Raw genomic sequence first — 26,157 nt, forward strand, 5'->3', positions numbered from 1 at the left:
CTGGGTTTAACTTTGTTCGTTTGATTTGACTGAGAAACGCCTGAATAAACATTGCTGACAGATTCAGAGAGAATTCCAGTGAAAAAGTGTAATATTCAATAAAGCCTGCTGACTTCCTCAATGGTCAAGTGTAGATAACTGTTCCATTTCTTTTTAACCTCAATCTCTTTTTAACTCACATCACATTACTTGTGGGAAATGCATTTTTTTTTAAATCTTGTTTGTTACATATCTTATACTATTCTCTATATCTTATACTATATAGCAGGAAAACTGAAGAATGAAAGGAGACAAGTTTATTATTTATATTAAGCATTCTGGTTATCCTAGAACAACAAAATGCCATTATTCTGAATATGTGCAACCTAATTAAAACTTAAGATAGCATAACTTATCAAAACACATAACCATAGAATCCCTACAATGCAGAAGGAGGTCATTTGGCCCATTAAGTCTATACTGACCACAATCCCACCCAGGCCCCGTACCTGTAATCTTTTGGCTAAGATCAAATGTAATATCGACATGCTGTGTTTGGTTGAAATCATTAGGTTACATTTTAGCTTCATTTGAAGCAATTTTTAAAAGCGGCATCTCAGCCTTTTGGCTAAGATGCAAAAGAGATCAAGCCTTGGAGGAGAAACTATGCCTATTCCAATCAGCTTGGATCATGTAGATCAAGCCCAAGACAGGAGGTAAGACCCCTGTCTTGTCAGCTTGGATCGGGAATCTCTCAACTTGTTGAGACTCTGAATTGGACTTGATTGGATTGAATTGGATTAAGAAAAAACCCATATATTTATCCTGCTAATCCATTGACACTAGGGACAATTTAGCATGGCCATTCAACCTAATCTGCACATTTTTGGATTGTGGAAGGAAACTGGAGCACCCAGAGGAAACTCATGTAATGTACAAACTCCACACAGACAGTCACCCGAGGCTGGCATTGAACCCGGGTCCCTGGCACCGTGAGGTAGCAGTGCTAACCACTGTGCCACCTTGTATATTACCTTGTAAGGCAAAGATAAATGCTTCTGGCAGATGCAAAATCAGGATGAATTAAAGCTTGAACAGAATGGATGTGAGTTTAATTCCTGTAATGTTTCATAGGACAAAGATGGGTCATTAGGTTAGAGGAGTTGTTCTCTAAGGTATTCAGCGAAGGTATCTATAAACTTGATGAGCGACTTTCATCTATTGATGCAAAAATTCAAGTGCCACCCTTTCTGAAAATACAATATTCTTGCTCTCTGTAGATCGAATTAATGTAGCGGAGTGTCTGCTGAAAATTGGAATTGGAATAAACAGTTTATTTGACATTTGCATACTTGCCTCTGCAGTGATTAAAAGTATTCGCATTTTCTCTTTGAAAAGGCAAGCGTCGATGCCACAATGTGAATGCTTGCGCTGGGTCATAATTGCCAGTGTTTATGTGCATGTGATTCTTATTTCTGTTAATCTGATACAAATGCAGCAAAAGCCTACCGTTCAGGTGTAAAGTGAGCCGTTCTTCGCAATGCCCATTAGTTTGCCATCATGTTGCCGGATTTAAGAGGAAGCATGATAAATAGGGCAGGCTTCAGAGGTATTTCTGGCTTGAAATGGACGCGGCAGAGAAGCCTGCTTTCTGACAGCTGTTTACAGCTCTCCCATATGTATCGCGGGACATGAAGTGCTTCCTGATAACATTCACAATACAGCTGAAAGTGTCATGGGAATCTGAAGCAGAAATGTCCTTGAGCTCTCTGTCTTGTGCTTTGTGCTGCATCTTCTGCCAACACAGACGGCAGAAACTGCACCAAACATTTTTATCTAATGCATTCTCGATTAGATTTAAACTAAAAGTGGATTATGCGTGTTAGCAGGTGTAACTGAGTTTGTAACAGCGATTGTTTAAGAACTATTGCCAAAAAGAATTGCTGTGAAAAAAAATTATTACAATCAATAGGGGGAGGGGGATTGTTAAATATTTCCAATTTTTTAAAAAAATTTATTTCCAGAAGATTTTTCATATTTCTCCTAACTTCAGCTCTTGTCCATGGCTCAATCTTCAACTTTGCTATATAAACATTTTTAATAATGCATTTATTTTCCTGCTTTCGTTTTAAGTTTTAAGTTTACTCGTTAGTGTCATAAGTTGGCTTACATTAACACTGTAATGAAGTTACTGTGAAAATTCCCTAGTCACCACTCTCCGGCGCCTGTTTGGGTACACAGAGGGAGAATTTAGCACAGTCAATGCACCTAACCAGCATGTCTTTCGGACTGTGGGAGGAAACTGGAGCATCCAGAGGAAAGTCATGCAGACACGGGGAGAACGTGCAGACTCCACACAAAGTGTTTTATTTGTCAGTTGACAGGGGTGGCACGGTGACACAGTGATCAGCACTCATAGCGCCAGGAACCCAGGTCCAATTCCGGCCTCGGGTCACTGTCTGTGTGGAGTTTGCACATTCTCTCCGTTTCTGTGTGGGTTTCCTCTGGTTGCTCTGGTTTCCCCCCACAGTCCAAATATGTGCAGGTTGAGTTGATTGGCCATGCTAAATTGCCCCTTAGTGTCAGAGGATTAGCAGGGTAAATATGTGGAGTTATGGGAATAGGGCCTGGGTGGGATTGTGATCGGTGCAGACTCGATGGGCTGAATGGCCTCCTTCTGCACTATCGGGATTCGATGAAATCCTTTAATGTGATTGGTTGATTGGACAGTTTTATGGCATCTCTGCAGTTCTACACTGGGAATCCCCAATTTATAATGTTTCAGTCAGTTGCAGTATCACTGCTGGGTGATAAGAGATGAGGGTGACATTAATACATCTGATAGCAAGATCTACTTTAAGGTCAGTGATGAATGTCCTTACTCTGCCATTGGCAACAAACTCCAGTCCAACACCAAAAATGCTGGAAATAGCCATAATGTTAAGCAGTGCATGTAACTCAGGATGGTTTTTGATAGATAAAAGCAAATTACTGCAGATGCTGGAATCTGAAACCAAACGAGAGAATGCTGGAAAACCTCAACGGGTTTGGCAACATCTGTAAAGAGAGAAAGGAGCTGATGTTTCAAGTCCAGGGGGATTGGAAGGGTAAATATGTGAGGTTACGGGAATAGGGGTTGATTATGGTCGGAGCAGACTCAGTAGGCCAGATGGCCTCCTTTTGCACTGTAGAGAGATTTTGTAATTCTATGAAAGTGTATAATACAATGTTAGGATAGATGACCAACAGTTTATCGAAGAGGTGGAACTTAAGGACCACCTTGAAGGAAGAGAGCGATACTGAAAGAGCTTCAGCCGAGAAAATTCAAGGTATGGCTGCCAAAGGTGGAGTGTAGGAAAATGTGAATGAACAAAACGCCAAAATTGGAAGAGTGCAGCGATCACAGAGGGCTGGAGGAAATAGGAAGGGAAGGTGATCAAGAGCAGCAGCAAAAAAGGACCGAATCATTATTATACTGCATGATGGCAAAGTTTCATTTGGAGTTTTTGTCCCCCCCCCGCTATGGAGGAACTGTGCAGAAATACCTGTTCCGGCAGCAGAAGCCAATCCCAAAATGTTACTCTTGTTCCTGCTGCTTCTCCACTCCTGCTTCAATGTGTCAGGGTTTCATCCCTCTAGTCAAGTCTCAAAATGCCCCAATATTTCAATCTTAACCTATGTAGAATGTTGTGAGTTGACCTTCCTTGGTTGATGAGGATGACCACAAGCAAAATTGGCGTCAGTCACGGCTCAGCTGATAGCGTTCTTGTTTCTGGGACGGAAAGCTGTTGATTCAAGTTCCACTCCCAGCGACTTGAGTGCCAACCATAGGTGGACTATTTGAGTCAGAGCTGAGGGAATGCCACATTGTCTTGGATGTTGGGTGGAATTCTCCGATTGTGTGCCGCTGTGAGTGGGAATGGAAAATCTGGCATTCCAGTCAAAACTCCATTCGCTTTCAGCAGCACCTGGGAACCCCAGCCGCGAGTGAGGGTGGAGGCTTTCGGCCGCTGCCTTTCAGATGACGTTTAAACTGAACATCTGCCCTAGCTCTGAGACGGACCTGAAAGAGCTGACAACATTGCTTTTGAAAAGAGAAGGGAATCTAAGCCAACATTTATCCCTCAATCCAGGTCTTTAGGACAAATCAAGAGCCATGTCTTGTGGGAGCTTACTGTGCACAAATTGTCTGCTAAGTCCCCTGCATTACACCAGTGGCCGCACTGTATTGACTATAAGACACTTTCAATGTCTGAGGTGATGAAAGGTGTTACATAAATGCATTTTAAAGCAAAATTTGAAGTTTAAATGGCAGTTAAGATAGACATGAAGGAATAAGATTTCTTTAAATACCGCCCTGCGAACAGGGGGAATGGATACATTGATTTTCTATCACTAAAACTCACATCAAGCTCTTCGATTGGATAGCACTGATCAGAATACCTGGAATGAAATAAATGATACAAAAGTAATCAGATCAAGGGACATAAGTCAAAGAGGAAAGGAAGCAGCAGTTGAGTTTGAGGATTGCTTACGTTGAGTATTGGTCCGAGGTAATGCTGCTCAGTGTTAGGATGGTGAGAAGTGGCAGTGGGATGGGAAAGAAGGGAAATCAGAAATCATATTATGTTGATATGGCTCAGTGGATAACAACACTACCCCTTTTCAGAGAATCCCTACAGTACAGAAGGAGGCCTTTCAGCCCATCATGTCTGCACTGTTTCTCCAACAAAGCATCTTACCCATACCCATAACCCCACATATTTACCCTGCTAATTCTCCTCACTTATACATCTTGGGACACTGAGGGACAATTTAGCATGGCTAATCAACCTAACATGTACATCTTTGGAGTGTGGCAGGAAACCCACACGGACATGGGGAGAATGTGCAGACTCCACACAGACAGTCACCTAAGGCTGGAATTGAACCCAGGTGCCTGGTGCTGTGAGGCAGCAGTGCTAACCATTGTGCCACCGCTCCACTATGCCACTCTGAAAACTGAATGACAGATAAATAGAATAAATAGCTATGTTTTTAAGTGTGAACAGCAGGTTTTACAGTCAAGAAAGATAATTAGTAATTACAGAAATAGCGTAAAGATAAACCTGTTACAGGCAGTAAATCTAACACTTACAGGAAAGGCTCAGTGATGCAAGGTTTTAAATAGTAATAGACATGGCTACTGGCCCAAATCATGCTGGAATGAGGTATTGTGCAATGTGCGCTGTCAGAAAAATTCCTGCACCCTTCAACTCAATCCTGTTGCCCCGTAACTCACTGGAAGTGTGAGCTGATAATGGGACATTGGGGATCTTAGTGAATAACGGCATCAAAGGTCTATCTCCTTAACCAAGGAGATTTAAGGAGTGAGAAAGGAGTACAATAGAGTGAAGACGGTGTATTGTAAAATAAAATATGAGCCAAAATCTTTCCAGAAATTCAACTTTTTCGAAAAGAGGAACAAGATGGTAATACTGTGAATTAGATATAAAAAAAAAGTTTTAAAAATTTTAAATAAATTAAGAATTTACTACCTGCAGAATTGAAACACAGTTTGAATTGCTCTATTTCCCATACAAGGAAGTTGATTGGCATTGCAATGACAATTATCAAGAGTGGAAAGAATTACTTACACTTATTCGTTGCTTATTGCGTACACTGTTCTGCAGCTAGTTTAGTTCAAGTTTAATACAGCAAGCTCTTAAAATTACTCAGGATGCTCAGGACAAGACTTTGGCTGGAATTCTCCGATGTTGTTCACGCCCCCCCCCCCCCGCCCCCAACAGCTGACAGCGAGAACGGAGAACTTGGCGCTCAGCCAAATCTCCATTCACTGCAGCAGGACCGGAGAATCCTAGCTGCGGGCGAGGTCGGAGAATCCCAGCCACGGGCGAGGTCAGAGAATTCCCGCCATTGTCTCTGCGAAAACAAACAAGGGAATGATGCAAATCAAGCACTAGAGATTAGCAACGCACCAACGTATCTCTGTGTCTGAACTTCCTCGCCGATTTATGCATGAATAACAGCTTGTATCATGAAATCACCATTACTTTTCAAGCAAGATTTAAGCCAATGTATTCATACGAAGAAAAGGGGACAGTTAAACTGGCTTCACTTTATGGAATGCTTGTGAACAGAATAGAGATGGTTCGACTGGATTTTTTTTAAAAGACATTTCACAGAATATAGCTATCTATTAGCACTTCTTCTTGCGGTCCAACCTGGTTCACGCACCCTAGCCTCTGCATAACCCCAGAGGAAATAAGCACCCTCTCCCTCGACACAATCTATCAGCCATTTGAAGTGACTGGAATAGTGATTCCATTCGCATTATGGCCTTTTTCTCCACGTATCAGATGGAAGCCAGATTCCTCAATATGCAACGCCAGTGGAAAAAAAATCCTTGCCACATTTGCCCTTTTGCGGAGACGGAATTATTATTAGAAAGGACATAAACAGCCTAATTAAATCACAGCAGTGTGGCTGAGATGACAGCTGTTACTGCCTGTGACCGGACAGATCCATATCTGCAGGAAAGGAGGCACTTCACTTTCAATCCATTCTTTATAATGCTCTTTCAGGCTTGCTGCAGAGGTATTAAATAATACCGTATAATTTCTGAAGGAGAATTGATTAAAAAATAAGGAAAGTCTTTCTCTTTGTATGTGCCCTCTTTCGGTTCAACAGAAAAAAAAGACATTTAAAAGGGATGTTATTTGCCTGGCAATAAAACTGTTAATAACCTCATTACCTTTCACCAGCAGGGATCCTTTTTAACAAAAAAAAATCAACAGTCTTTGCTGATTGTGCTAGGACACAGGAGTAAAGCGATCAGCAATGAAACACCCGACAATGCCACAGATCCATTAACTGACAGACCCGTCCTTTGTTAAGGAGACAGAATCTCTACTGGGATTGGTAGCTGGTAAATGCAGTGTAATATTAACTCCCATTGTAGAATGATACAACACACAAGGTGGCATTTGGCCCATCGTGACTGTGCTAGCTCTTGGGGGGAACTACTCCTTGTAAAGTTGTGAACCTAGTCCAGACCATCGCGCAAACCTGCCTCCCGCCCATCCGTCTACCTCAGGAAAGCAGCCAGCATGATTAAGGACCCCACGCACCCGGGGATTACTCTCTTCCACCTTCTCCCATCGAGAAAAAGATACAAAGGTCCGAGAGCACATACCAACCAACTCAAGAACAGCTTCTTCCCTGCTGCCATCAGACTTTTGAATGATCCTATCACACATTAAACTGATCTTTCTCCTCACCTCATCAGTAATTGCAACAGTATATTCTGAACCCTGTCCTTTCCTTCTCCCCTATGTACTCTATGAATGGTGTACTTCATCTGTATAGCGCACAAGGAACAATACTTTTCACTGTATCCCAGTACATCTGACAATAATAAATCAATGCAATTCAATTCTAAAAGTTACAAAACCATTGTGCAGAGTGACTGGACAGACTCAAATCCATCTTCTTGCTTGCACCAAAACCATTTTAAATTCAAACTGAATCCAATTCATGGTCTTAATAAGAGAGACACATACAAGATCCAAGCTGACAAGTAAAGGCATTGTACACTATCTTGGGCTTGATCTCTTGTTTGACTTAGCCAAAAGGCCAAGAAGTGCCTCCCAATTCCCCATAACCCTGGAAAACCTTCCCTCCAAGTTTTAAATCAATTCCCTTTAGAAAGTTATCACTGAATCTCCTTCTAATGTCCTTACAGGGTGGTGCAGTTTCAGATTACAAAAATTCACTGCATTAAAAAAGTTCTCCTCATGTTGCCTCTGGTTCTTTTGTTAAATGCCTTAGATCTGTATTCTCTAGTTATTGACACTTCTGCCTGTGGAAGGAGTTTCTCCTTATTTACTCCATCCAAACATTCCACACTTTGAATACTTCTAATTAAATCTCACCTGAATCTTCCCTTCTCTAAGAACAGCCCCAATTCCTCTAGTCTAACAACTCACAGCAATATCAAATCCATTGGTAGGATTCTGAGGCCACCTACAAGGGGCCTATAATAAATAGCAATGCAATCAGAAGGCTTTAAGAATTACATTTTTTTCCCCTAAGACTTTTGGATCTTCTGTATCGTTGCCCTGGAGTAAAGGCAATCATTGTTTTGCATGCTGGGGTCCTCTAAATCTGACCAGTAACCAATCTCCCACCTCTTTTACAGGCCGTGATGCCCCCTTTTCAGAATGATGGTCTCATGCCGACTAATTCGGTGAACTGAACAGCGCACCAGTGCCTGAAAATAAAGGCCTGAGACTTGTTGTAAATTAGGCCTTGTCTGCATTAGCCAATCAGAGCTATGATTGCAGCCATCATTGTGACAGCCAGGTGTTGACATGGGAAACTCCTATTATAAAGGCAAAGATTCCATTTAAAATTGCAAAAGTGAATGTAGAAGCTTAATTGAAATGTGTGTGGATAGGAAATATGGGTCGGATCTGAGACTATTAAGATATAAATATACCTGATGGAATTATAGCAAAGGATTTTTTTCAGAACTTTAGGTAGGGTGAATGCAAGTAAGGAATATGTCTGGCACAGAAACTATCAGATGACTGGATCTTTTTAAATGTTGTGAATCAAGATGATTTTGGCTCTTGAATCCTAGATCACTCTCATGCAGGAGTCTCAACTCTCAGTCAAAAATTATATCTTCAAAAATATCTACTCTGTTGAGTTTGGGAAAGGCTTTCAATAATACGTGAAACAAACAGCATATCCTGCTTACTAATTGCCTTTAGACTGGACTATCTCATGTCTCCATTTGATGTTGCTTTAATCGCTGTAGACTGACCAGTCAGTAATGTAGTAGCTTTATTTTTACACTGCGATTGCCATGGCCTCTGTGCTTGGCACATCCGTGGCTTGGAGGATTCTCAAGTTTTGTTATTTTGTCTTCCCACTTGATTCGCAAGATCTTTCTAAGACAGCTTTGATGACTTTATTCTAAGATATCTTGATATGCTGGAGGAGAGAATTGTGGGGAAAAAACAGTTACCCAATAGACTTTGTATCAGATCTGACCTCACCATTGTCGAAAACTTGACTATTAATTTATCATCGACCGAGAGAGCACATTGGATTTGGCACTGTCCCTTTTCATCAATGTCAGCATTCATGGGAAAAGAAGAGCATTTTCCAACACCTCACCATGAATCTCAGTTGGATTTGATGCATTTTGGTATAGCAGCTTTAATTATTTTACATTGTGTGAGGTGGGTAGCACAGGTTGGCCAACTCAAGAGCCTCCAACTCAAAACTCAAGACAAATGCAATGTGCAAAGCCAGATCAGGATGCCCAACCACACAAGAGCCCAAGGAAACGTTTTAAACACAATCTCAAAGCCTCCAAGAAGGTCTTTTAACATCAACAAATTGGAAGCAGATGCCCAATGGTGACCAAAAATGGCAATCTCACATCAAACATTTGTCAACAGCTTCCAACCAACGAGAGCAAATGTTAACAGAGAACAGCAAGAGGGACTGGAAGAGAGGGCAGGTGCTTGAGCCAATAATTCACCAGCATATCTCCCCATGAACTGTCCTCACTGTGTGAAAGTCCATCAGGTTAAGTAAGGGTTGTTACACACCCAAAGCCCACACTGACATTTCACTTAAACCCAGCCATCTGGGAAGAAATAATCATCATTAACTCCTCAAACAGCAAAAATACTGAGGCACAATCTGATATGAAGCCATTCTTCTAGAGACTTTTTTTTATATAAATGCAATTCCTTGCTTCCTCACAATCTTTTCCCACTCTGGGTGTTAATGAGTTTACTTTTTCTGTGAAGGAAATGCCAATCAGTTTGATGGCCATCAATAACTCAACTTGACGAGCAGAACCTAGCTGCTTTCAATGATCTCTCAATGACTTGGGGGTTGGGATTTTATAACCATCGCTCATTCCCAACCGTAAAACCCTACCTGAAGTCAATGGACCTTTCCATGCTCCTGTCCTCGCCTGCTCCAATTCCCGTGGTGGGTGGGGCAGGAAGATTCCAGACGTGGCGTACTTTTCAATACTGATTACAAAATTCAACGTAACTGCCATGCACTTAAATGAACAATTTACACTACCTGTGTTGCCTTAAGGTTAGCTTGTTTGCTCCTCTGGCAGCCTAAAATCCACATGCTTGTTTAAGATAATCTTGCAATGTATTAACAGATAAACTTGGGATGTGAAAACCAGATGAGTAGGCAGCTAAAATAAACCAGGCTACTGACTTGCCCTACAAGGCACGGGAGCTGTCTCTGGACATTAATGGAAGATGTAAAGAGAGATTTCTGGGCATCCTGGGGCTCATAGAATCATAGAACCCATACAGTACAGAAGGAAGCCATTCGGCCCATTGAGTCTGCACCGACCATAATCCCATGTAGCCCTATTCCTGCAACCCCACACAATTACCCCATCCATCCACTGACACTAGGGTCAATTTAGCATGGCCAATCCACCAAACCCACACATCATTGAAGTGTAGGAGGAAACTGGAGCACACGGAGGAAACCCACTCAGACTCACAGAGAACATGCAGACTCCACACAGACAGTGACCCAAGCTGGGAATCGAATCCAGGTCCCTGGTGCTGTGAGGCATCAGTGCTAACTACTGTGCCACAATTTATAGTATAAAGGGTTTGCCAGTAATGACGGTGATGGTTGCCCTTTGAGTTGGAAGAAGATGATGAAGGTGTAGACTCATTGACATGTTCACAAAGATAGTTATTATTTGGTCCCAGTCAGAAAGGACAGAGTCAGAAAGAGTTGGGGCATTGGAGCTCATGCATTGTGGTATGGCAGATGTTGCACGATGATATTGTTCAAGGATTGCAATAAAATGTTGACATTGATCCTTTTCGCTCTCCAGGCCAGGGCTCTCTGGTGAGTCCCTTCTCGCACTGATTCTTCCTGCTCACTAGGCTTCAGATTTCCCTTAAGCATGTCTTTTTAAGCGCTTACGTGACCAACCTTAGTTCCTTTTGCCAGACACTAACTGTCCATACGGCAGCCATCTTGGAAAGCGATGGTTCTCCATTTTAATGTCATGTTACTCAGCGCAGTTGGAGCGTCACTTCCAGACTTCTTGTCTGGGCTCGGCCTAAGATTTTGAAGTTTGAAATCCAGTCTCTCCGACAGATGCCGAGGATGGAGCAAAGAGTACGGAAGTGAAATTGTTCCAACTGCCTTACATGTTTGCAGTATAAAGCCCAGGAGACAAGTATTGAGGAGGGAAGTAATGACGAGAGTGTTGTACTTTGTGGGCAGGCTGATGCTGCGGTTATTTACTAGTTTGGCACAAAGTCTTCCAAGTGGCTGGCTTGTCTTGCTGATCCTAACTGATATTTCTTTATGAAGTGAACCATCCAAGGTATTTGTCAACAGTCTTCAACTTTGTGTCATCAATGTTGAATAATCCAGGAGCTAGGCAAGAGCTGTTATAGAAACTCAATCCTTCCCAGACTGAGAGTCAATCCAAATATATTCAAAGTCCCTAATAATCTGTCAACCATGGTCTACAAATCTCTCATTTTGTGAATCATTAAATTACAATCATCAGGACTTCCTGGACGAATTTCTCGTAAGTTTTGGTTTTGCACTGAGATGTCACAGGTCAAGCAACATCAGGCGATATCAGAGACACACTCTCTCTTTGAGATCCTTGAAAGCATGCCTAAGAACAGGTTCAAGAGGACCGGTTCTAGAATGCAGTCCTGTTTAAGTTTAAATTTAGGTTTATTTATTAGAGTCACAAGTAGGCTTACACTGCAGTGAAGTTATTGTGAAAATCCCCAAGTGATCACACTCCGGCTTCTGTTAAGGTACACTGAGGGAGAATTCAGCACGGCCAATGCACCTAACCAGCTCGTCTTTTGGAGTATGGGAGGAAACCAGAGCATCCAGAAGAAACTAACGCACGCACGGGGAGAACATGCACACTCCCTACAGATAGTGTCTCATGCCGGGAATCGAACCCAGGCCCCTGGTGATGTGAGGTAGCAGTGCTAACCACTGTGCCACCATGCCACCCCCACATTCTATTTACTTCATTCCGTTCGGGGTCTCAAAAGGAGCTGATGATTCACCATTGAACTGGATCTGGCCTGTCTCTTTCCTTTGCAAGTCACGGAGGCAATATCTATTTCAAATGACACATTAATGGCTAATGAGGAAGCTATTCAGTTGGGTTTGTATATGCCTTCTTAGAATAAGAGGGGATATACAAATATACCTGATAAAGGAACAGCACTCTGAAAGCTTGTGATTCCAAATAAACCTGTTGGACTTTAATTTGTTGTTGTGAGACTTCCTACTATGCCTATGCCAGTCCAACACCAACATATCTACATCATCCCTCTTAGAGTGGCTATGAGCCCAATTAATTTATACACATGCTAATCTATGCTAAGTACTTCTCAGCATGATTGTCCTTATTTATTAATCCAAAAACTCGGCAAATGTTCTGGGGACCCGAGTTCAAACCCCACCATGGCAGATGGTGAAATTTGAATTCAATAAAAAATTAAGAACCAACCACAAAACCATTGTCGATTGTCGGGAAAAAAATCCATCTGGTTCATTAATGTCCTTTAGGGAAGGAAATCTGCCATCCTTACCTGGTCATCAAAAATAGATGGGAGAGAATATTTTTCCTCCATTTTATACAGGGTCTCAATTAACTGGCTGGCTGGAGGCTTTGAGAATTTTCATTTTCTTTTGGGGAAGTTTAGCTTAAAATTTACAAATGGGGAAAGGAGTTGATTTGGTCACATGGAATTTTTTTTTAATCCATTCATGGAATGTGGGCATCACAGGCCTACATATGACTCCAGAGTCTCAACTGCCCTCTGAAATAGCCTGGGAGTGAATTAGCTGTCAAGAAAACAGATCACTACCACCTTCGGAGGGGCAACTAGCAATGGACAATAAAAGTCAGTGATGCCCACATTCCATGAATGGATTAAAAAAAAATTCCATGTGACCAAATCAACTCCTTTTCCCATTTGTAAATTTTAAGCTTACCTTCCCCAAAAGAAAATGAAAATTCTCAAAGCCTCCACCCTGCCAGTTAATTGAGACCCTGTATAAAATGGAGGAAAAATATTCTCTCCCATCTATTTTTGATGCTGTTGCGCTGACTCTCGGGAAGGACGCGGGCCCCACAGATAAGAAGCTCAGCCAGGCTGCTGACTCACTCGGTCGAGGGGTTTGACTTTCGAAGGTTAACTCCAAGTCATCATTCACCTGCCTCAGGTGGGCACGTTCCGTCAGATCTCAAGCAGGCCACTAGATGGCATGTCATGAGGAAGAGTGAGGGAGATGTGGTTGGCGATGCCAGGAGGAAGTGGCCTCATCCCCCCTCCCACATCACCTCGCGTTCCGCCCCCCCCCCCCCCCCCCCCCCACCACCCCAACCCCCGCCCCCACCACCTGACTCCCCACTTGCAGTACAGCTGGAGCAGACAAAACATCGGAGCAGAATCAGTGCATTTCATAGACAGTGCACTCCTTCAGCAGCTGTCACCGGCAAGGCCCATTCTAGAGAAACAGGCTTCACAAGAGCATTAGACGGGGAAGAGGAGCTGGAAGCTCCTTTGAAAGGAAGCCTGCAGAAAGTCAGATCAAACCGGAATATTGAGTCGTGCAAGTCTGCAAAGTGGGGCTGCGCTCTGCCTATTAACCCCCGGGTGCCTGCTAAAGAAACCATTTGACGGGAAACCGTGAGCTGAACCAAAAAAAAAAGGCAAAAGGATTAACTCTCAGATCCATCTGAGAACACTGATAATTCCCAGTAATTGGTAAGAAATGAAGATGAATGGGACTGTGAGATAAGGAGCAATTAGCTCATCAGCAGTTACAGCTGTGCACTCAATCCGGATCCTTCTCTGGAGCCCTGGCCTGCTCAGGCAACAGGGCAGCCAGAGTGAACACGTCAACCAGCCGCACTCCCCCCTGCCACCCCACACATCATTTCCCCGCATCCTTCGCGGCTGCAATTTGTTTCAAGTTAATGCCAGGCTGCGACATCCTGTGGCACGTGTTGCTGATTCACTCGCTGCCGTCTCTCGCAGGGCTCAACTTGTGCGGAAGGCCAAATTGCTTTCCAGAAACTTCTCCTCGGCCCTTTTAACCGTACGGTGGACGGGCTTAAAACCCCTGTCATTCACTTCATTATAACGGCATCATCTGCTTGTAAATGTAAGCAATTCCCACATCTAATTACGGTGAGGATTTCAGGTTCATTAACATCAGCGGGGCAGGGAATTAAGTGTGAAAGTGCCAAGCTTTTGTTCCGTGGTTGGAAATGCTGCTGCTTTCTTTTTTTACACACCCTTTTTCTGGAATTCCCATTTCTTTTTCCCCCTTGTAATATTAATCCAACGCTCTTAGAATCAGCAGACGGGTGTCGTTAAAAAGAAAATGGCCACACTTTTGAGGTCCTTCCGTTGAGGTCACCACAAACGGCACGGTGGCACAGTGGTTAGCACTGCTGCCTCACAGCGCCAGGGACACGGGCTCAATTCCCTGTCCCTGTCACTGACTGTGCGGAGTCTGCACATCCTCCCCGTGTCTGTGTGGGTTCCCTCCGGATGCTCCAATTTCCTCTCACAGTCCAAAAGACATGCTGAATTGAAGGAGGTCTCTTGATAAATATGGCTATCGGGGGCATTTGGTTTGCATATTGTAATTTATTCCAACTTTACTCAGTTTCGATGGCACGGTGGTTAGCACTGCTGCCTCATGGCGCCAGGGACTCAGGTTCAATTCCCGGCTTTGGTCTCTGTCTGTGTGGGGTCTGCACGTTCTCCCCATGTCTGCGTGGGTTTCCTCTGGGTGCTCCAATGTCCTCCCACCGTCTGAAACACGTGCTGGTTAGATGCATTTGCCATTGCTAAGTTCTCCCTCAGTGTACCCAAACAGGGGCCGGAGTGTGGCAATTAGAGAATTTTCACAGTAACTTCATTGCAGTGTAAATGTAAGTCTACTTGTGACACTAATAAATAAAAAAAGTTGCACCTTCCATATCATACTTTGTGTTTGGTATACCGAAAACAATCTCAATAAGATATTTATTTAATCCATTCATGGCATCGCTGCCAAGGTTAACATTTGTTGTCCATCCCTAGTTGTCCTTGAACAGAATGCCTTGCTTGGCCATTTCAGACAGCAGTTAAAAATTAACTACTTTGCTGTGTGTCTGGAATCGCATGTACTCCAGAGAGGGTAAGGATGGCAGATTTCTCTCCCTACGAACATTAGTGAAGCAGATGAGTTTCTACATTAGTCTACGTTTCATGGTCACCATTACTGAGACAAGCTTTATACTCCAGATTTATTAATTGAATTTAAATTCCAAGAGTTACCATGGTGGGATTTGAACCCATGCCCTGAGAGCATTAACCTAAACTTCTGGATTACTGATCTAGTGACATTACCACTCGAACACTGTCTCTCCCTGTAATTAATTTCTTACATTATAACAATGATTACACTTCAAAAATCCTTCATTGACTGTTAAGCTCCTTGGGATATCCTGAGGATACAAGAAGCACGAGATGAAAGTACAAGTTCCTTTGAATGAAGAACGGCAATTTCCTCAAAATTTACTTGTAAATCTCTCTACTTTCTATCAATAAAGACACATTGAGCTTAATATTTTACAACAGGTAAATGACCACACATTCCAAGAGTTTCTTCTCAGGAAGCAATGAGCTGTGACAATTCATCTACAGACGTTGCAAACGGAATTTTCCCATTAAAGGGAAAAGTGTCAGATTCTGATTAAAAACCAGTGTGTTTCTCCCCAGTAATTAGCCTTTTTGAAAGGACGCCCCAATCTAACATGAAGAGACAAGCCCCCTCACCCCCATTGCTGCCCTGCTCCATCCCCCAACCTTCCCCTTCCGCAACAGCCATCAGGAGCTCCTTCCCCCCGACCAGTTGTTTTGTTGGCAATCTCTTCCCTCTCCAATCCATTCATTATTGCTGGCAACCTCTCCCACCATCGTCAGCATACCCCTTGGCCCACCCCCGGCAGTGCCAACCTGGCACTGCCAGGGTTCCAGGGGGCACTGTCCGAGTTTTTTTCCTGACCACCAATGTCTGCACTGGTCTATGTGCTCCCAACATGGTCAGTTTGACTGCTGGAGATCAGTCATGATTCTCGCCAGCCTGACATCACGCCAACAGGAAGGAACATCTGGCGTCTACAGAAGGTATAGCATTATAATTTATTCATAATACTAATTATTTATTCACGTTGGGGTGAACCTGATTACATCACCAGCGACCAGTGGGAAGATTTTATTCTGAGTCTTCTCAAGTGCAAATCCTATTATTGCCCTCTCGTGAGAGTTTGCGGTCACAACAGGGTCCCGGCCCGCATTTTTGGCACATGTTAATAATGTCTTTGCAACAGTATGAGCCCTTTAGGCAACATGGTGACACAGTTGTTAGCACTGCTGCCTCACAGTGCCAGGGACCCAGGCTCAATTCTGGCACTGGGTCAGTGACAGTGGGGAGTTTGCATGTTCTTCCCGTGTCTGCGTGGGTTTCTCCCAGGTGCTCCGATTTCCTCCCACGGTTCAAAGATGCGTGGGTTAGGTTCATTGGCCATGGTAAATTGACACTACTGTCAGGGGGATTGGTGGGGTGGATGTGTGGGGTTGCGGGCATAGGGCCTGATTGGCATTGCGATTCATGTGGACTCGATGGTCCGAATGGCCTCCTTCTGCCTTGTCATCACAATTTTATGATTCCAAATGCACGTTTTTTTCATGTAAAGTGGTGCCTTGTCCTGAATATTATTAAATACACAGGGTGCAAAATATGTCAGTAAGTTCAATATAGCTGAATAACTATAGTAACAGACTATGTAACATATATGTGAAACATTAATTGTATAAAATACACTACCCATCATTGCTTTTGAAGTTCTTCATTGGAGCTTTATAGAATTTGTAGAAACCCATTCAGCCTATCAAGCCTGCACCAACAACAATTTCACCCAGGCCCTATCCATGTAATCCCATATACTTACCCCGCTAATCCCTCCAACCTCAACATCTTGGGACACTAAGGGACAATTTAGCATGGCCAATGCACCCAACCTGCACATTTTTGGACTGTGGAAGGAAATCAGAGCACCTGATGAAAGCCCACGTAGACACAGGGAGAAAGTGCAAACTCCACACAGATAATGACTCAAGCTGGGAATCGAACCTGGGTCCCTGGTGCTGTGAGGAGCAGCAGTGCTAACCACTGTGCCACCGTGCTGCCCCAAGCTGCGCAGAACCTCTATGGGATCAACTTCACCAAAAGCTGCTCCGAGTGCAGAGATTTGCTTGGTGGGAGTTCATCTCAGACATCAGTGTGCCCTGCAAGGACTGCAATCTATTAAGGTGAGAGGATGGACAATCGTGCGGTGCTTTTTACCTCCATCCAAAGAGTTGCTGATATCTTTTCACAACACAAAAAAATCTGCAGGGGGAATATTCATTCATTGGCCTTGAATAAGCTTTAATATATTGTGCTTGGTGGAGAATCTTGGAATTACTATTGACTCATTTTATTGGAAATCTCAAGGTCATCATTTGTAGCGATGGAGGCCTGTGTCAAATTGCCACACTGTGATTACCCTCTCCTGATATGGAGATGGGTAAGAATTCTCACAACGTCAGGTTAAAGCCCAACAGGTTTATTTGGTAGCAAAAACCACTAGCTTTCAGAGCGCTGCTCTTTCGTCAAGTGAGTGGGAGTTCTATTCACAAACAGAGCATGTAAAGACACCCTCCTGCCAGGGGTGGCATTGCCATCCCAGTTTTACATCACCCAGCAACTCAAGCCTAGATATTTGCAACGATGGAGAGCCACTCTATCATTGTGTAAATGGCAGAGGAGACCAAAAAATCTGAAGTTTTGCTTCCGAACACGACACCAACCATTTTCACGGAGGTAGGTCACTTTTGCAAATGCGCATTTCACGGAGGCAACTGTCAACATATATGGCAGATTTCTTCACTCATGTCTAATTTTGGTGACCCAAGTGTGTGATACACAACATGCAAGGTTTATATCTGGTGGGAACAGTTCTAAACTTTGCAGAGTCTTTTGGAGAGGTGATATACCTTTTTGGAGAGGTTATATATCCCTTTAGAAATGGCCCCAGGACAGCTTTGTGCGAGGTCAGGTACTGCTTGGAGGAAGTAAAGTGCCATTTGGGATTGTTACAAATAGGCATGAATGTACATAAAAAGTGTATAAACTAATTGATGGTCAAGCTCATTAGCATTATCAAAGGTATTCAAATAAACTGCCAAAGGCAACTGTCAAAAATGTCAAAATGAACTCTCAATAGCGACTGTCTAATGTGTCCAAATGAACTTCAATTGTCAAGCTGTGAAGGCATTTAAAACTCTTACTCTTTGGAAGAAATGTCTGAAACGTTAAAAAATATCATTGCTTGCTATTTCACTCTGTCTGAGGGCAACCATTTGTGGATTTGCAGAGCATGACAGATTTCACAACCTTCATTTATCACAGTAGGGTGGCTGCCATTTAATAGTTTTACAGTCCCAAGTGGTTATAGACTCTTTGAAGTGGGGTTAAGGGTTTCAATGCTTTGAATGAAATGTTTGTTCTTATAATGGATTATGTAGTTGAAGGAATGTAAGCGTAGTAAATGTTTTTATATGAATGAGAGTGGGTTTCCACAATAGACACTTAGGACTTCATATTATTTCAACTTAGCTTGGCTCCTGAGTTCTGCCCACAATGGATACTGAGTGAGTTGGTGTGGTAAGTGTAAGAATAAAAGGTGATGGGTGGAGGTAATCAATTGGAATGAGTTGACACTAAATTGGTATATGGTCAATAAAGGATTAGACATATGGGATGGAGGGTACAAAAGACCTTTGGGAATGGGCAGCACAGCATAATTTGACATGGAAGACATGAGGAGCTACGGTTGGAGGAGAGGACATGAGGTGGCATGGAGGGTTTGAGGGGCCATGAGGAATGCATGGGGTGGATGAGAGAATAAAAAGAACTCAAATCTTTAAGGAGTTAAACAGAATCATTTAGCTATCACTTTGATCCAGGAAGAAGGAAAACTTTTGGTGGAAATTTTTTTTAAAAAATCATTGCGTGTTAACCATTAATGAAATTGCTGTTGTAAAATGGTAGAAATGATATAAATAATAAAACTGATTCTGTAATGAACTGAGCAATGTATTTCCTGCACCATCCCACCATCCCAACCTAAGAGAACAAGAAGTTATGTCCGTATATGTGTCAAGTAATCTAGCATGTGTGACACACACTGGCCTGGCCTGAAATTGGGGGAGAGCATAAGAACATAAGAAATAGGAGCAGGAGTAGGCCATCTAGCCCCTCGAGCCTGCCCCGCCATTCAATAAGATCATGGCTGATCTGTCGTGGCTCAGTTCCACATTCCCGCCCTCTCCCCATAACCCTTAATCCCCTTGCCTATCAGAAACCTATCGACCCGCGTCTTAAAAATATTGAGCGAGGCAGCCTCCACCACTTCAACGGGCAGAGAATTCCAGAGATTCACCACCCTTTGAGTGAAGAAGTTCCTCCTCAACTCCGTTCTAAAGAGTTGGAGACGGGCAGATATTCTCAATCAGGGAAGCTTGTTGCCAGCTTCCTCACCTGGAAACTTCCTCTAATTCAAGCGGCTAACAAAGCTATAATATTTGACCATCCTGGTGCTTTTAAAGATAATGGACAAGAACTGTGCAGCCAAAGAGGCCGTAGTTCTAAGGTGAGAGGGGAGAGATACAAAAGGTTCCAGAGGGGCAATTTTTTGTGAAGCAGTTTGGGATGATTCATTACAATAAAGGTGCTATGTAAATGCGAGTTGTTGGAACTGGCAGTACTTGAAAAATAAAACCAGAAAATCTTAAACCATAAGACCTTAAGATCATACAAACAGAATTAGGCCATCTGGTCCATCGAGTCTGCTCCGCCATTCAATCATGGCGGGTTTCCTTATAGAGTCATAGAGACAGAGATTTACAGCATAGAAATAGACCATTCAGCCCAGCTTGTCCATGCTGCCCAGTTTTTAACACTAAGCTAGTCCCAATTGCCTATGGTCTCGAAAGGGCCAGAATACAAGAGCCAGGATGTACTTCTGAGGCTATAAAAGGCTCTGGTCAGGCCCTATTTGGAGTATTGTGAGCAGTTTTGGACCCCATATCTATGGAAGGATGTGTTGGCCTTAGAAAGATCCAGAGGAGGTTCACAAGAATGATCCCTGGAATGAAGAGCTTGTTGTATGAGGAATGGTTGAGGACTCTGGGTCTGTACTTGTTGGAGTTTTGAAGGATGAGGGGGGATCTTATTGAAACTTACTGGATACTGCCAGGTTTGGCTAGAATGGATGTGGACAGGATGTTTCCACTCGTGGGATAAACTAGAACCAGTGGGCAAAACCTCAGGCTAAAGAGACGATCCTTTAAAACAGAGATGAAGAGGAATTTCTTCAGCGGGAGTGTGATGAATCTGCAGAAGGTTGTGGAGGTCACGTCATTGAGTGTCTTTAAGGCAGAGATAGATAAGTTTTTGATTGATTAGGGGACCAGGGGTTATGGGGAAAAGGCAGGAGAATGGGGATGAGAAAAATATCAGCCATGATTGAATGGCAGAGCAGACTCCATGGGCTGAGTGGTCAAATTCTGCTCCGATGTCTTATGGGCTGATGGTCTTAAGATCTTCTGGTTTTCATTTTGAAGTACTGCCAGTCCCAACAGAGGGTGGTGAGTGTCCAAACAGATTGCCAGAGGTAGTAGCAGAGGCAGGTACAATTTTGTCTTTTAAAAAGTATTTATTCAGTTGTATGAGTAAGATGGGTATAGAGTGGATATGGGCCAAATCAGGGCAATTGGAACTAGCTCAGTGGTAGAAAGCTGGCAGCATGAACAAGTTGGGCTGAAGGGCCTGTTTCCATGCTGTAAACCTCTACGACTCTAAGGAAACCAACCATAATTGAATGGCGGAGCAGAATCGATGCCTACTTTTGTCACTAATAGATAAACATTAAACCTTTCAAACCTCAATGCCTACGACTCCTGTCTGAGAATAGACCCAGAATATCAGCTCTTATGCTTCTGTTATTCAAACTTGGAATGTTTATTAAGGACGACCAAACTCAAAAAAAAATCTGAAGAAACATTTCTAACAATTCCGTTCTTGGCTGCAGTGAATAAGGGAACAGAGACTAGCTTTCATCTTAAATACTTAAAGTACATTAGACAGCCTGTTCATTATTACCTCAAGTGGACTGTGGTTGAAAGGCCTAAATTGAACAGCTGAATTAGCACATATCTTCATGTTTGGTCGCACTTCTGTTTTGTATTTTATCTTTGAAGAACCTGCTTGCCTTTTGATGTTGCCTCAGCGCATCGCTGTTTAAATAGAAGAAAATAAAACAAAAGCTACTTTGCAGCAGGAGCACGTTGCAAAGTTCTGAACACTGCGGGTTTCCGCTTTGAAAGTTCTGAGGTGCGCACTCGAATGTCCTTTGTGCCGATGTCAGGCCCAGCCGACCGTGACACAAAACGCATCTCTCGCGCCTTATCTGATAGTCATTAGTTCAGATCAGCAAATCCGTCACAAAGGCAGCGCTTGATATAAACAAGAGATCACCAAGACACCGCTTGTAATCAATGGCAGGGCGGCTCGAGTATCGAGGCCCCTCCAGTGTTCCATCATTTCTCTCGCCCTCTATTCCGATGGCCAAACGAAGCATTAATTCCGATAATAAATCTGAGGTGATTTAAATCTGGGACCATGCGGCCGCCTGCTTTAATGATTTATTTTGTGCATTCCGCGAAGCGGGAGATTTGTCCATTCCGACTGACAGGTCACCTTCAGCTGCCACAGGCAGGCCATTCTTCATCAGGCAGGCGAGCATCTCATCCCAGCAAGTAAATATTAAAGTAAAATAGTCCAATTGATTGTGGATGGAAGAGAGAAGGTGCTGCCGCAATATATATATATATTTCACCCAAAGTGCAGATGCCTCACTTTCCGCGCCTTCTGCGGCTCATTTACTAGAATTACAATGCTGCGTGAAGGCAATGGCTCAAGGTTACGGTGCGAGAGGGGAGAGATAAAACAGTTTCTTATTAGCCTCATTGGCACGACCGCACTCTGTTAATCAGTGGATCTCAGCTCAGCCGATTAGTCTGACCCTATCTGCTCGCTTATCTGCAGTAACAGCTTCTCTGCCCCCACTTCCTTCACAAATTTTCCGCCAAAAGGCTTCAGCCAGACACATTTCCAGGCTGCACGTATCACTCTGTTTAACTGCGAGCGCACCCAAGGGCTTATGTATGGCGTGACGTTGGTCACACTGGAACTCAAGATTGGATGGCGGTGCCAGGTTCCAGTTGAAAAAGAAACTGGATGTGATGGTTCAAGCAGAGCTCACGGGAGCCAACCACAGTCTATTGAGAAAGAAGAAGGACTAACACCAGTCCATCGTGAGGTGTCACTGCAGGGACATATCCACATTCTCTCCCTCATTAAACAAAGTTTTTAAAGTCTATTTATTTATTAGTCACAAGTGAGGCTTACATTAACACTGCAATGAAGTTACTGTGAAATTCCCCTAGTCGCCACACTCCAGCGCCTGTTCAAGTACACTGAGGAGAATTTAGCACGGCCAATGTACCCAACCAGCACGTCTTTCAGTGCACATTCTCCACATGGAGAAACTCCACGTAGACAGTGAACCAAGCCAGGAATCGAAACCAGATCCCTGGCGATTTAGCGACCTATTTACATCTTTCCCTTCTTAAACAAAGTTTTAAAGTTTACTCATTTATTAGTTGGCCAGGCATATACTGTTGATCTATTACAAGTAAGGCTTACATTAACACTGTAATGAAGTTACTGTGAAATTCCTCGAGTCGTCACACTCCAGTGCCTGTTCGGGTCAGTGCACCTAACCAACACATCTTTTAGACTGTGGGAGCAAACCGGGGCACCCGGAGGAAACCCAAGCAGACACAGGGTGAACATGCAAATTCCACATAGACAGTGACCCAAGCTGGGAATCGAACCTGGGTCCCTAGTGCTGTGAGGGAGCAGTGCTAACCACTGTTCCACTTCTGCTGATTCTTCTCTTTTAACCTTTCATTTCATTCATGGGATGGGGGCATCGTTGGCTAGGCCAGCATTCGTTGCCCATTCCTAATGGCCTCTGAGAAGCCGATGGTGAGCTTTCTTCTTGAACCGTTGCATTCTCTGTGGTGTAGGTACACCCACAGTGCTGTTGGGGGTGGAGTTCCAGGATTTTTGACCCAGCCACAGTGATGGAACCTTTCTACCTTCCAACATTGATTCCAATAATCTATAGTCATTGGGCACCAACTGTTTGCACGCCATTGCGCTGATACTATTATGTTGCAAAGTTGAGTCGAGAAATTGTGAATTAAGAAGTAATAAGTTAGAATTTGGTGTTTTAAAGTTGTAAAACGCTGAAACAGAAAGCATTACATGGACCTCTTAAAAGGTTTTTTTTCTCTGTAGAGGTTAGAAGTGCAAGTACATAGAGAGCCCAAACTGAAACATTTGTATTGACAGACCAAGCAGCAGTTCGACCAAAATAACAGGCATTTAGCCAATGAAGTTGAATCAGACGCTGAGATACCAAGAACCTATTAAATTTAAGTCTGTTGGTCTTGACAATCTAAGACCAATCCTGTTGTTGACAATATTGATATGTCATCAGGAATATAAAAGAAGGAGGCAGGAGAACGGAGAGAGAGAGCAATTACCACCTGTCAGAAATAACAGCTCTCCCTCTCTCTTGAGAGAGAGAGACTCTTGCTGGCTCTCATAGTTTCAGCATATCTTAAGGAAAAGCAGCATCGAGATAGCAATGATACCAAGGAAAAAAGAAGTTCCAAACAGAAGAGTCAACAGAGATGGCCCAGAATATTCCAGAAGGCACCAAACCTGGTTGAAATTTTGAGAGTGACTAAATTCTATTCTGTTAATGAGTGGGAATTGTATATGTCTGAAAAGTATTCTATTAGAATCATGTTTTATTCAGTGTGTTAATTGTTTAGTTAATGTGTTCACTATCAGTTAGATAAATAAAGTTACATATTGATTTTATAGTGAGTGTCAGGAATTTATTTTGTATTTAAGTAAAGTAAAAGTAAATTTTATTTATGAGTTGCAAGTAAGGCTTACATTAACACTGCAATGAAGTTACTGTGAAATTCCCCTAGTTGCCACTGTCCGGCACCTGTTCAGGTCAATGCACCTAACCAGCATGTCTTTCAGAATGTGGGAGGAAACCAGAACACCCGGAGGAAACCCACACAGACAGTGACCCAAGCCAGGAATCAAACCCAGGTCCCTAGCGCTGTGAGGCAGCAGTGCTAACCACTGTGCTAGCATGTTGCCCTATCACTAAAAGTGCTGAAAAGTTCACGCCCCATTTCGCACACACTTTTTACAGGTAATGAGGTGAGATACTCTACTTTAGCTGTTTCGGAGTTGGTTCTCAGGGAGGGGCAGGGATCAATCTCTGCTTAATAACACCTCTCTGAGATGTCATTCCCACCCATTTGTACTGTATTATTTTACTTCAGCTTTAAGCTTTGCTGTTCCCTTCCATTTATCCTAGAGAAGCAAGATAGCTCTACTCTTTGATACGCGAGTTAGTGGAAACAGTTACAAATTGATGATCTCACTGAACAAATGATGAAAGCTTTATAGCAAATTCTCAGTGACTTGACAATGTTCAACATCTGATGTCAAATGGAATTTCAACCAGCTCCACAACTGTCAGGACTAATATAGAAATCTTCCAGAAACTACATCTCAACAACTGTATCCATTTGGGAGCAACTGCATCAATGCAGCTTTTTAGTAATGCATTTTCTATTAAAGCTCACAATATCCATGGCGCCTCACACACACACACACACATACACACGTGTGTTATCAAACAAACACTTGCATTGAATCACACAAGAGAGATGTCAGGGCAAATGATCAAGAGTTTGGTCAAAAAGGTTTGAAGGAGGATCTTGAAGGGGGAAAAGAGAGTCAGAAAGGTAGAATTCCGTAACTCGAAGTCTTGTTAGGAAGAGGCCAGTGGAGGAATTAAACCTGGGATTTTCCAAGAGTAAAAAGTCTCACAACACCAGGTTAAAGGCCAACCAGTTTATTTGATAGTAATCCCACAAGCTTTCGGAAACGCTGTTCCTTCCTCAGGTGTGTGGAAAGTTCTGATCAGAGAAGGGCGTATAAAGACACACACAGTTTACAGAATACTGACTAGAGTGCGAGTCTTTACAGATCATCTGTTTTTCAAGTCTTAAAGGTACTTGTCCAAAAGGACAGAATTGGAAGAGCACGGATATCTATGAGGGGGCTGGAGGAGATAACGGAAACAGAGAGAGGTTAGTTGATGGAGAACTTTGGGAAGAAAAATGAAAATTTAAAATTGAGGCATTTTTGAAGCAGAGGCCAACATGACAACAGGGGTGTCGGGTGAACAGAATTAGAGCACGGACACCTCAGAATGACCTTGAGTTTATGGAGGGTTGAATGTGCAAGGCTGGCCAGGCACATACAGTTGATGTTTTCAATTCAAACTCCTCGACAGCACCACTCCTGCTGTGATACTGAGTCAAACTTGCCATCCTGCACTGATATGGAGCTGTGAGGCTGGTACAGTTACTTTCATAACCCGGGGACGGGCAAGGGAAGAACACAAGCTGAGCACCGTTTCCTACTCCTGCACCAACATGCGGGTGTCAGGTTAGCTTTTCAGACTGGGAGGCTTTATGATAAAACAGCCTTACTGCCCTCTAGACCCCCGCACAGATATCCGTGCTCTTCCAATTCTGCCCTCTTGGACAATCCCAGGTTTAATAGCTCTCCCAGCCTTTTTTTGTCACCCCCGCGGTCTAGAATTGCACTTTTATGTCTCTCTTTTCCCTCCTTAAGATCCTCCTTAAAATCTCTTTGACCAAACTCTTGATCATCTGCCCTGACATCCCTTTTGCGTGACTCGGTGCAAGATTTTGTTTGATAACATTGGTATATGACATTCCAAGGTACTTTTGAAGTGTAGACACAATTTTGGGG

General features: G+C 43.2%; 1 protein-coding gene across 4 annotated transcripts in view; it reads right to left on the reverse strand.

Moving 5' to 3' along the window:
* LOC145349526 (dachshund homolog 1-like) overlaps positions 1 to 26,157 on the reverse strand; it is a 552,542-nt gene that overhangs the window by 226,038 nt on the left and 300,347 nt on the right. The window lies entirely within an intron of this gene.

Source organism: Carcharhinus amblyrhynchos, chromosome 10, assembly GCF_965287045.1.
Source record: "Carcharhinus amblyrhynchos chromosome 10, sCarAmb.v2.hapA, whole genome shotgun sequence".
Lineage (NCBI taxonomy): Eukaryota > Metazoa > Chordata > Chondrichthyes > Carcharhiniformes > Carcharhinidae > Carcharhinus > Carcharhinus amblyrhynchos.